This window comes from Triturus cristatus, chromosome 10 (assembly GCF_964204655.1).
Source record: "Triturus cristatus chromosome 10, aTriCri1.1, whole genome shotgun sequence".
NCBI lineage: Eukaryota > Metazoa > Chordata > Amphibia > Caudata > Salamandridae > Triturus > Triturus cristatus.
The window spans coordinates 883,301,220-883,314,423 of record NC_140593.1 but is presented as its reverse complement, the minus strand read 5'-3'; the positions used below and the strand labels follow the sequence as shown (position 1 = coordinate 883,314,423).

Here is a 13,204-nt window from a genome sequence, read left to right as displayed (position 1 = left end):
TTATATTGAGCAAGCTAGATAACAAGTTAATTCTATCAAATATTTTTTGTTTTATAAGCCGAGGTTAATTCTTCCCCAAAAAGATAAATGAAGCGATAAATGTTGCAATTATAAATCAACCTCTGCATAGGATAATATTGACAGTTCTATTACAGAGGAATCCAGGCGCTCTGCTGTCTCAGAAAGCATTGCATTAGCAGTTGGACAATTCTGAATAGGCTCTGTAAACACAACTATGCCATTGTAAAACGTACTCGTCTCCTAGAAAAACATTTGGAAAAAAAGGTGTGCCTTTCTTTGACATCCCAGTATATTAGCTACCAGATAATCTGATTATTCTGCACGCAGGGAGTATTTTTTCTTTGTTTTGACTGATTAAAGTGTGTTTTCAGTTGCATTGTTGGTCTGTCTGCCTTCTCTTTAAGATAATGTGTGCCTCCTGTGTATGTATGCATTAATAAACTGAAGGGGGGGGGGGGGGGTGTTTGAAGGCAGTTGGATTGGAAAAGAGAAAGGGTTTTAAGACTTTGGGCGCCTAACAGTGGTTCATACACTCTACTGGCAGCAATCGTAAGAGCAGCAGCAACCTTATAACCCTGCTTACCACTGACGATGTTACTTACAAATTATCTTAGATAGAGAACATTACTAGCCCTCAGCAGTGCTAATAAAGTCCTGAGCAGCCACACAGCAACTACTTGTCGCTCTGTTTTCACCGTTCGACTCCCCCTTTGGAGGAAACTTTTCAACCCATTTCTAGAATGATACATTATAACAAAAGAAATATTAGTATCTATCATATATTTTCCAACATCAGACCTGAGAATACAATGCCTTTCCTTGTGCTTTGGCTGGTGCAGGCTATATTTTAAACTGGATAAACACATTGGACACTGTTCAGAGACTCAAAAGAAACAAAGGGTGTCATTGCGATATGTACTGCTGAAAAACAAAGTTTAAAATAGGAGTTTCATCCCTTACGGTTTCACTTCAATTGCAACTGTAGGTTTACATAACATGTTTTCACATTATGGTCATCAGGAGTGATCAACAACCTGCAGTGAGAGAACTGAATTCTGTTTTCAGAGTGAAGTCTTCTCTAAATTCCTAGCATTAGTGGTCCCCTTTCAGTTCTTTCAACATATATTTGTGTACCATTGCTTAGACAACTGGTTTCTAAAGGTGGTTACCCGTTTAAAAATAATAGTACAGAATCAGCAATCATGCTATTTCAAGTAATCCACGATTTGAACATATTTTTGACAAAATTATTTTTGTTGGAAAATTGAACGTCTTGTACAGTAAAACATTTTTAATTTCAGATAATCCTTCATCCAACAGCTAAGCATATTTCTCCATTTCTGGCAATATAGCATAATTTATATTCTTTGTCCTGAATGCAGGATTCCACATGAGACCTCTTCAAGAGTTGCTAGAGGAATAATGGTGCCAGAGGGTAGAAGATTGAGAGCAGACACTTGAACCTACCTCTCACATCTCTACAGTCATCTCTTGGGAGATGCCATAGGAGGAACTTTTTGATAGTAGTTCTCTTCCGTGGATCTCTTCCCCTATCATCAGTTGTGGCAGATGCAGCAGTGCTAGGTTGGGGGTGCCTGAAGGACACTGCTCACTATTCATGAGAAGTGGCTGAGCAAGGGGTAGTTGTATCATATAAATATGTTAGAGTCAAAGGCAATCCATCCAACTCTAAATCCATCTCACACTCGATAGCAGCAGGCTCAGTTATAAGTGTAACATAACTGTACTACAGGATCTGAACAAGGAGGGTGCAATGAAATCCCCAAACTCTCTTGATGGAAGCTGAAAGATTTACACTGCTTCGGATGTTAGACCTGCAGATCACCGTTGTACAGCTTCTGTGCCTTCAGAACACAATGGCCGATGAAATTACCAGACACATTTTAAAAGAACATGCATTCTTTTAAATTTCGGAACTTTCTAATGTGGACTTCAGGACTGTCCCAGCATGAATCGCTAAATCCTGAGACTTTATACCCTTCTGATAAAGTGTTGGAAATATGTCTAATTCTATTCCACCAGTTACTGTCTACCAAAAGTGATGATTAATGAAAAGCAACACAAAATGATGATGATCTTCATCCGGCTTTACAATACAAGTGATGATATGCATATCTCCCTCTTTGGTTGCCAAAACACCGGGAAAGTTTAGGAAGCTGGCTCTGTATATGGTATACCATTAGGTAGGTATACCGCGCAGAGTCCAGAAATCCCCCCAGAAGTGTACAGGGCTCAATGTAAACATAAAGTGCTCTATTAGTGGTAGTGAGGGCCAGCAGGCTTAGGCCTAACACAGAGGAGTGTAAGACATTTATGGCACACACACATTGAGATTTCAGGTTTGGGGCACAGTTGGATACAGAACCACACTAAGTCTTTTCAACAGTGGGCAAACAAGTTTAAGCTGCGTAAATCACAGTTTTTTTTTTAGATGCCTGCAACTCTGTCATCTCTTGGCCATGTACAAGGAGGAATTATGGGCGGTCCCTGACCTTAATCTGCTGGACACTAAGCTGGCAGTAGAGACTTTGGGTCATAGGGGAATATCTAGACTGTAGAGATCCTTAATCTTTAACTCCTTGAGCTTGCTTACAGCAACACATGCAGCTTGGAAGCAAGAAGTGGGAGAACTAGAGGACAGTGAGTGACAGGAAGCTGAAATGACCACACAAGAACAAGCAATCCCTTTCAATAGCAGCAGGGTTCAGTTACTTTCATAAGACCTAATATAACCCAGAAAGGATTTGGAAGGTGAAACGGATGAGTAGCCCTACCTGTATGTGATGTGGGGGAGAATTAGCCACCTTTTATCATGTGATATGAGAGTTTTCACCAATTCCGAGATACTGGAAAAGAATACACGATTCACAAGCGGAGGTTTTGTGCACTCCCATTAGCCCAGACTCCAAGGTAACAATACTGGGGATAATGAAGGATAGGGTGGACTTGAGAGGACAAAGAACATTGACAAGGATGGGTTTTCTGGTGGCAAAGAGAAATATTGTGCGCTGTTGGCAACGTGAGAGCTCCCATCATACGAGACTGGTATAGAGATGTGAACTAAGATATTCTCAATGGATAGGCTACTTCTTACAGCCGCTGAGGCAGTATGGTATGGATTTGGTGTGAGTTCCCTAGTTAGCTGCCATTTCTGTATTGCATTATGGTGATATAAACTCCCCCCCAAAATATGTAAAACAAATAATAATTAAGACAGTTGAGCTATTGTAGGCTCTTTTTTTCAAGGTTACATTTTAATAGCAGACAATGCACATACATGTATGGTCAGATAAAAGTAAGCAAAATAGAAATGAGCATTGTGAGTATTAACATCACGTCCATGTCACAATTTAGCTAATCTGAAAGAAACACGTTAGTTAGATTCCTCACCTTAGAATATCCCCAGGCGTCAGACTGGATCCGGAAGATTTTTGTAGCAATACCCCTTGCGCGTTGGTAGGCGTCGTCTGCGGCTCCGCGTCCGTCGTTGGCGTCGTGCGCCGGAATGACGTCGTCGGAGTACTTAGACGCCGCCCTCGCGCGCTGACGTCAGTTCTTCTTTTTTCCGCCCCAGTAAGCGCCGATCCGGGAGGGCTACCCCTTTAGTCAATTTTTGACTAACTTTTTCGACTCTTTTTGGTCACTTTCGACTCTGGTGCCGGTAGGATGCCTGGTTTCAAGGCCTGCGACGACTGTCACCGACTGATGTCGGTGACCGATCATCACCGCCGGTGCCTGTACTGCTTGGGCCTCGACCACGACGCGGAGTCGTGCTCCGACTGTATGGCCCTGACCTCGAAAGCTAGGCGGGAGCAGTCCCGCAAGCTTCTCGAGCTTCGCCACTCGGAGCCGCACTCAACATCGTCGCTCGTCTGGCTCGAAGTCTTCGGGTAAGTCGAAGCGCTCTAAGAAGTCCAAGAGGCGACCCCGCTCTTCGGACTCCCCTCGCCGGTCGCGCGACTCGGCCTAGGGTCCAGGTGGTTCCACCCCCGCGGCTCCACCGGAGCCGCAGGCGCCGCGCAAATCCCTATACTCGCCGGTCCCTGGGATTGACGCGACGCCGACGGAGGTCAGTGCCTTCCTCTCGGCCATGAGGAGCCTGGCCCCGCCGTGGACGCCCGCTGGCGCGCCTTCGGGCCCCGCGGACTCGACTGGGCGACCTCGCGTGCCGGCGGCTCCGGCCCCGGCGCTGTTGGAGGCTCCGGCCCCGACGCCGCAGATCCCCGAGGGGCCCGAGCCTGGGCCCCCGTAAACGCCGGTCGACCACGTCACGCCTCCTCCGCCGACACCGGTACCACCCCCGACGCCGGTACCACCGCCGACTCCGGTCGACGTCGATCCCCGGTTCAGCCCCTGTCCGGGTTCGACGCCGATGCGGCGCCGCCCGACGCCGCATCCGACGCCGCTAGAGACACATATTGGTCTATCGACCGGTTCCGATCATTCCTCCTGTTTACCAGGAATCGGATGACGGGGGCGAATGGGAGGGGTCTGAGGACCCTATGGCCCTTCAGGGGCAACTTTCTCAGGACTGGGCAGATGAACTGGGGGAGGCCAGTGGATTGGATACCTCACCGGACACTGGATTCGTCTCTCCTCCGACTGTGGCTTTGGAGGAGGGTGCAGCTTTTTCTGTGGTGCTACGCAAGGCGGCCGCGGCCCTTGGGCTTGAGCTGCCTGCCGTGGCTGTGAGGACTAACATCCTCACTGAGGTGCTTCAGTCTGCCGCATGCTCCACTGAGCCTTTGCTGCAATTCAATGAGGCCCTCACTGACGTTCTGCAGGGCACCTGGTCCAAGCCCTCCACAGTCCCTCCTGTGGATAGGAACGTTGCCAGGCGCCACCGCCCTGCTCCGGGCGACCCCAGTTTTCTGTCCCAACACCCCACCCCCGAGAGTCTGGTTAGCCAGGCCTCTACCTCCCAATCCTCCTTCCCGTCCGCTCCTCCAGACCGGGATTCCAAGAGACTGGAACAGTTCGGTAAGAAGCTGTTCTCCTCGCTCAGTTTGGGCCTGCGGTCTTTAAACACCGCCTGTCTCTTGGATCGTTATTCCCACTCTCTGTGGAAAACGGTGGAGGACGTGCTGCCACTGTGCACGGAGGAGGCCCGGGCACGGCTTTCCTCGGCTCTGGCCGATGGGAGAGATGCAGCGCGCCATGCTATCCGATGTGGACTCGACACTACGGACTCGCTGGGTAGGGCGATTTCTACCACGGTGGCGCTTCGATGTCACGCCTGGCTGCGGTCCATGTCCTTTTCAGGGGATGTCCAGAGCACACTCATGGACATGCCTTTTGATGGCGCTCGCCTTTTTGGTGAGAAAGCGGACAGTGCGCTGGCTCGCTTCAAGGACTCCCGATCTACGGCCAAGTCCTTGGGCCTCTCGGCCCCGCGGCCACAAACTTCCGCTTTTCGCTCCTTTCGTGGCCAAGGAAGGGGCACCTCCTCACGTCCGCCTAGCCACCGGCCGAAGAACCAACCTGCACGCGGTCGCGGACGTGGTTTCCGCCGAGGCGGTACTGGAGGACAACGCGGTCAGTCCACATCCACCCCGGCAGCATCCGCCTCAAAGCCTTCCTATTCCGAGCTTTCAGGCCCATTCCTCGCCAGTGGGAGGCCGGGTTCGCCATCACCTGCTCCACTGGCGTACCATTACTTCGGACAGGTGGGTGCTGCAAATCGTCCGAAGGGGCTACTCCCTCCCCTTCGAGACGACCCCTCCAGCCATGCCACCGCAGCACCACCGTATCTCGGAGGATCATTTGAATCTTCTGCGAGAGGAAGTTTCGGCCCTCTTGGCCAAAGAGGCCGTCGAGCGCGTTCCGAGCCCAGAAGTAGGTCGTGGTTGTTCCCACTACTTTCTGGTTCCCAAGAAGGGCAAAGGAGGCCTACGCCCTATCTTGGACCTCCGGAACGTCAATGCCTTCCTCCGGAAGGAACGGTTCAAAATGTTGACTTTGGCTCAGGTTCTAGCTACCCTGGAGACTGGATGGTAGCGTTGGACTTGCAGGATGCATATTTCCAGATCCCCGTCCTGCCGGCGTTACCTGCGGTTCACGGTGGGTCAGGAGCACTTTCAGTTCACCGTGCTCCCCTTCGGCCTTACCAGTGCCCCTCGGGTGTTCACGAAAGTGATGGCGGTGGTCGCAGCTCATCTGCGCAGATCAGGGGTTCCAGTCTTCCCCTATCTCGACGACTGGTTGTTGAAGGCGGGCTCGCCCCAGACAGTCGTCTCCAACCTCCAGACTACAGCGGATCTCCTGCATTTGCTGGGGTTTTCCATCAACGTGCCGAAGTCACACCTGAGCCCCTCTCAGAAGCTCCTCTTCATCGGAGCGGTTCTCTATTCGGCGCAGTTCCGGGTCCATCCACCGGAACAGCGGGTCCGGGATATACAGGCCCTGATTCCCATCTTTCGGCCTCTATCCTGGGTTTCGGTCAGGCTAGTGTTGCGGCTTCTGGGGCTGATGGCCTCCTGCATCCTACTAGTGCATCACGCCAGGCGGCGCATGCGGGCTCTGCAGTGGTACCTGAAGTTTCAGTGGGCCCAGCATCACGGCAACCTGTCCGACCATGTCTCGATCTCGGAGGGCACTGCACAGCAGTTGCAGTGGTGGCTCACGGACCGCGATTGGGTCACGGGCAAGAGCCTCTCCCTACCCCTACCGGAGCATGTCGTAGTGACGGATGCGTCCCTCCTGGGATGGGGTGGCCATATGGGAGAGACGGAGATCAGAGGCCTCTGGTCTCCGGCGGAGTCTCGCCTCCACATCAACTTGTTGGAGCTGAGAGCGATCCGACTTGCACTGAAAGCCTTCCTTCCCTCTGTCCGGGGAAGTGTCTTGCAGGTGTTCACGGACAACACCACCGCCATGTGGTATTGCAACAAACAGGGCGGGGTGGGGTCATGGACCCTTTGTCAGGAGGCTCTGCCCCTCTGGACATGGCTGGAACACCAGGGCATCACCCTGGTGGTTCAACATCTGGCAGGCTCTCTGAACGCCAGAGCAGATGAACTCAGCCGCCGGTGCATGATGGATCACGAATGGCGTCTGAACTCCGAGGTGGCGCAAGGTCTCTTTCAGCAGTGGGGAGAGCCTTGGTTAGATCTGTTCGCCACCGACGAGAACGCGCAATGTCAGCAGTTCTGCGCGTTGGAATGTCCAAGGCGGCACTCGCTAGGCGACGTTTTTCGTCGCGAGTGGAGTTGCGGTCTGTTGTACGCCTTTCCGCCTATACAACTTCTGCCCAGAGTGCTGAAGAAGATCAGGCGCGACCGGGCCCAAGCTATCTTGGTGGCTCCGGATTGGGCACGAAGGTACTGGTATTCCAAGCTACTCAGTATGTTGACCGATCCTCCGATACTTCTGCCCCTTCGGGAGGATCTTCTGTCGCAGCAGCAGGGGACGGTCCTCCACCCGAACCTGTCCAGCCTCCACCTCCATGCGTGGAGATTGAGCGGCGGCAGTTGATGCCATTTGACTTGCCTCCTGAAGTCTGTGATATCATTCTGGCAGCCAGGCATCCCTCCACAAAGACTGTATACGCCTGCCGGTGGAACAAATTTGTGGCATGGTGCACAGCAAAGGCTGTGGATTCCCTTTCCGCCCCTCTTTCTGAGGTTCTCCTCTTTCTTCTTTCTTTGGCCCGGCAGGGCTCTGCCCTGGGCCCCTTGAAAGGTTATCTTGCTGCCATCTCTGCCTTCTTACGGCTTCCTGATCAGCCCTCTCTTTTCAAGTCCCCTGTAGTGTCACGCTTTCTTAAAGGCATTACTCACACGTTCCCTACTGTCCCTTTCGTAATGCCTCAGTGGGACTTGACTCTTGTCTTAACATTTCTGATGTGCGCTCCCTTTGAGCCTCTTCACAATTGTCCTCTTCGTCTTCTCACTCTTAAGACTGCTTTGCTGGTAGCCATCACCTCGGCTAGACGGGTGAGTGAGCTCCAGGCTCTGTCGTCCAAGCCTCCTTTTCTTTCCTTTCTACCGAAAGTGGTGACCCCCTTTCATCTTGGGCAATCTGTCACCTTGCCCACCTTCTTTCCACCTCCGCATCCTTCCAAAGAGGAAGAGCGGCTCCACCGTCTGGACCCAAAACGTGCGCTCTCCTTTTATTTGGACCGCACGAAACAGTTCCGGGTGGACGACCAGCTTTTCATTGGCTACGTGGGTGCTAAGAAGGGAAAAGCTGTGCACAAACGGACCATCTCCCGGTGGGTCGTTTTGTGTATAAAAATCTGTTATTCCTTGGCAAAAAAGGACCCTCCTGTTGGGCTGCGAGCCCATTCTACTCGGGCCACGGCGGCTACTACTGCTTTGGGACGGGGAGTCCCTTTGCAGGACATCTGTCAGGCGGCGGCGTGGGCTTCGCTGCACACGTTTGCCAGGCACTATTGCCTAGACAGCCAAGTCCGAGGGATGACTTCTTTGGCCGTTCTGTCCTCCAGGACTTTCTGGTGTGATCTTGGTTCGCAGACCCACCACCGGGGTTGGTATTGCTTGGGTATCTATTCTAAGGTGAGGAATCTAACTAACGTGTTTCTTTCAGATGAACAAGTTACTTACCTTCGGTAACGATGTATCTGTAAGAAACATTAGTTAGTTAGATTCCTCACCGACCCACCCATCCTCCCCGTTCTGCGAACCGACATCTAGGGTTAAGGCTATCCTTTTCAGGGCCCTAGATGTTTTGGCACCAGTGTCGGTCTCTTGCATGGCTCTGCGTTCCTGGCGCGGAAAGCTATGTACAAGAACTGACGTCAGCGGGCGAGGGCGGCATCTAAGTACTCCGACGCCGTCATTCCGGCGCACAACTCCAACGACGGACGCGGAGCCGCAGACGACGCCTAGCGACGCGCAAGGAGTATTGCTACAAAAATCTTCCGGATCCAGTCTGACGCCTGGGGATATTCTAAGGTGAGGAATCTAACTAACTAATGTTTCTTACAGATACATCGTTACCGAAGGTAAGTAACTTGTTCTTTAGTTTGACACACCAAGCAATGTGGGAGAATCTCTTGTGATCAGCAACACTCGCACAATTCATATGAGTATAGTCACATTGCCAGGAAATCTTATAGGTGACACTGCTTGTCAAAGCTGCAGTTTGGCGTCGGCAATAAAACGACTTAACAGCATGTTAACTTGAGGGGTAAAAGGCACGTATAGGATACATGGCTATGCATTTGATGTGTAGGGGGCAGGGACCATGGCTGTGGACAGTATTGTACTATGTGAAGCTGTCTTAGCACTAGGTGGTTATGAGCAGTTTTGATACAGTATGTACTTTGAGCAGGAGAATTATTCAGGAGAAAGAAAATGTGCGATACTAAATAAGGATTTCTAGAAGTGGGTTTGCACTGCATTACAGTGGAAGGTTAGCCGGCCTATTTATCCTACTCTTTAAGGCAGAAGTGAAACCAACTACCAATAATGAGTGAGGGTTAGCCCACTGGCATTTGACTTTGGGGAAAGGGTGTCATCCTTAGTGGGGGCGCAAAAGGTTTCAGTGAGTTCATCCATCTCAGTGATGAAGTGTATTTCTGGAGGCCCCTGGCCTCTTCTTGATGAGGCAGGGTGCTGTTTGCTTCTACCTAAGAAATTACCACCCGGCGCCATGCAACCACAGAAGGGGGTTGTGCTGGGTTTCCAAAGGCGTGTGCTGGATATCAGGGAGAGTATGACTTCCAAGTCTAGAAAGCAAGACATGTCTTTGTATCTTTTGGAGTGTTTAACTTGTTCTAGAGCATGTATATCCCATCCACTTTTTTATGCCCAAACAATGAATGTAACTTATCTGTAACCTCAGCTCAGAAGCGTGCTAGTGCATGACATGTCCAGAACATTTGTTCCATTTCAGCGCCTATTAACGGACAATGAGGGCAGTAGGAGTCTGCTCCCAGAAATTAATCACCGATCACCTTGGAGGGGGGTCAAATAGGCCCTATACAGGATCTAAAATGGTATAACCCTCTACCAGGCATTCCTAGAAACCATACAGGGGTGAGCGAGGATACATTCCTGTTTAGCATCATTAAACATTGCTAGGGCCCTGTTCCCATTTAACATGCAGCACACTTCTACGGGGGCCTGTGTGTGTCTGTCATCAGCACTTTGGTCAGCCATAAGATGAAGTGCCGCCTAGTGCCCATGGTGTGGAGTGACTGCAGTACCTCATGCAATAGCGGCTCTGCAGCCATTGTGTTTCAGTTTTGGTGCAAGGTGTGTATCAATGTATTGTAGGTCAGAAAGTGACCCTAAGGAATGCCGTGACAACCCTGCAAGTTAATCAAAGGGAAGAAGGAAGCCTTCATTGAAAAGATCACCTAGATTCTCCATGCCTAGGGCTTGCCATTGTTTAAGATTGGTGAGTGCAATTTCATTACCAGTGTACAGGAAGCTCAGAAGTAGAGTAACTGAGACGGAAGGGAGGAACTCCTCTGTAAGGCGCTCAGTTCTACAATAACCTATGTAGGCAACCCAAAGAAGATGAGGAGAGGGTTGTGTCAAGCGACCTACCAGGTAAAGCTCAGAAGCACCTCTACTATCATCCACGGTGCTTACGTAGTTGTAGTGTCTTCCAGGCAGATGCCAAACAATCCATTGACTAAACCATTGAAGTTGAGAAGCACTGTAGTAATGCTTACATTTAGTGATACTGTGGCCACACCTGTTGGGTGGGAATCAGAGTTTAAGCAGCACAACCCTTCCCTGCCTTTGCTCCATGTCAGCTCACAGAGTAGAGTGTCCAGGGAGCGGAATAGTTTTGCAGTAAAGTTGAGTGGTAAGTTAGCAAAGTAATAAAGTGAAGGGGGAAGCATAGCCATCTTTGAGAAGGTGATCCTGCCCATTACACACATTCCTGTCAAGCAGGTCTTTGTCAGTGTGCTATATTTGCATGCCTAAATATCTGAAGGTATGTTGCTGCCCACTTTATGTGACGCCCAGCCTCTCTCCCCAATCCCCACCACCTGCCCCCATATCTAGCTGAACTGCGGAAGCCAAAGGATTAAGGGGCAGTAGGCAAGATTTCTGTTGGTTGACATACAGGACAGACACTCCGCGATGTTTGCAGAGGGCCAGCTTAATGTCGGGACAGCCCTTGGCAACATCCCTAAGGTACAGCAGCACGTCATCCGCATACATTGCGATGATTGTTAAAAGGTGGATGGCGAGTGGATGCTTGGAGCAGCAGGATATCTGGCTTGTGCAGCAGAGCACTGCACTCATGCATCCGCCATCATTGCTTTCTGAGCCACTGCACGGTCTTTGAGGTTATCAATGCCTGGGAGGCAATTTCCCTATCAATTCAGAAAATTCAGGGGCATTCCAAGGGATGGCCTATAGGCAAGCTCAGCCTTTTCAACCAGTGGTAAGCAGATAGTCCTTTTTTTTGGACCCTCGGACATGGCACCAGCATTGCACAGGACAGCAGGGTCAACAATCCTCTAACTCCCCTAATCGGCTGCAAAGGCTGCCAAGATGCTTTAATTAGTGCTCGAAAGTCCATGTCAGGATGGTGGGAGGTGGGATTCACCATTTCCTTACGAGCTGGAGATCCATGACTAATGGTCTTCCAGGTCTTTCAAAGAGGCTACACCCTGTCTCCCACCACTTCCTCCTTGCCCCACTTTCCTCCCACACCAGAACAAATTTTAGAGGAGCACTTGACAGTCCTGATTCAGGAGGTACATGTTTAATTCTTCAAGGGTGCCATTGAACAGGTACCGACTTGGAGAAAGGCGCAAGCGATTCTATTTACACTACCTCATTACGAAAAAAGATGGGGGCCTCACGCCTGTCCTGAACCTTTGTCTATTGATTTATTTCTGCAAAGGATACATTAAAAATGGTCATCATGGCTCAGATCTATACGCTGGAGACTAGATGGTGTCCCTGGACTTGAAGGTCATGTATTTCCATATACCCATCCTCCAGGCCCACAGTCATGACCTGCGGTTCAAAGTGGGCCTAGAATAATTTCAGTTTGCTGTGCTCACCTTTGGGCTTACCTCGGGCCCCTCATGTAAAGTGATGACAGTAGTCGTGGCCCATCTACGGGGGTTAGTTGCCTATGTATTCCTGTACCTCGACTTCTGGCTGCTGAAAGCTGGCTCACCACAGTCCATTGTCGAACACCTCTTGACATAGAGTTTCACCGTCAATGAGAATATTTCCACCTGAGCCACACATGTAGACTTCCATTCATTGGGGCAAATCTTTACACAATGTATTCAAGTCTTTTCCTCCACAGTAGCGAGTCCAGGTCATTCAAAATGATTCCAGTGTTGTGATCTTGATGAAAATGACTCTGAGGCCTCTTTGCTTTATTCACAATGCCAGGTGTGAATACGAGCCCTGCAATGGAGCTTCAGATCCCAGTGGGCATTGCATCAAGGCTACCTCTTTGACTCCATTCAAGTCTCAAATGGGATGGCTTCGGATCTGCAGTGCTGGTTGTCAAGTGCTAATCTGATCAGAGATATGACACTCTCCCTTCCCGGATCTCACAGTTGTGACAGAGACATCACTGATGGGGTGGGTGCTCACCTAAGATCAGTGGTCTCTGGTGGTGAGTCTTCTTCACATCATCCTACTGGAGCTTTGGTCGGTCTATCTGCTTGGTCCTCAAAGCCTTCCTGCCTTCCATCCAAAGATCTTCATAGACAACACTACCGCCATGTGGTACTACAGCAAGCAAGGTTTGAGGGGGTCCTGGGCCCTGTGTAAGGAAGCCCTGCACCTCAGGAGGTGGCAACAGAACATCTTCCTGCTTTCCAACCACCTGGCAGAGTCTCTGAATGTCAGAGAAGAGAAAATGAGCAGAGATCATTTGGCAGATCACAAGTGGTGTCCTTATCCTGAGGTGGTGCAGGATGTCTTCAAACTCTTGGGGAGCCCTGCTTAAATCTGGTCTCCTTTGTTGGGAAGGCACTGTCAGCAATTTTACTCATCGGAATTTCCTCCAGGGCACCCGTTAGCGAAACTCATTTAAGCTGGAATAGAGTGAGGGACTCCTGAAAGTCTTCTACCTTGGGTTCTGAAGGTCTGAAAATGCCACATCCAAGTCATTTTCATTGCCCCAGTCTGGGTCAGATCAGTGTGGGAGCTTGAGCAATCTCCCTCTGATCAGGCATCCGCTTCGGGAAGACCTCCCTTCTCAG

The 13,204-nt window shown here is 50.4% G+C and overlaps 1 protein-coding gene across 3 annotated transcripts in view; it reads left to right on the top strand.

The window, feature by feature from the left end:
* CCM2 (CCM2 scaffold protein) overlaps positions 1 to 13,204 on the top strand; it is a 371,750-nt gene that overhangs the window by 355,452 nt on the left and 3,094 nt on the right. The window lies entirely within an intron of this gene.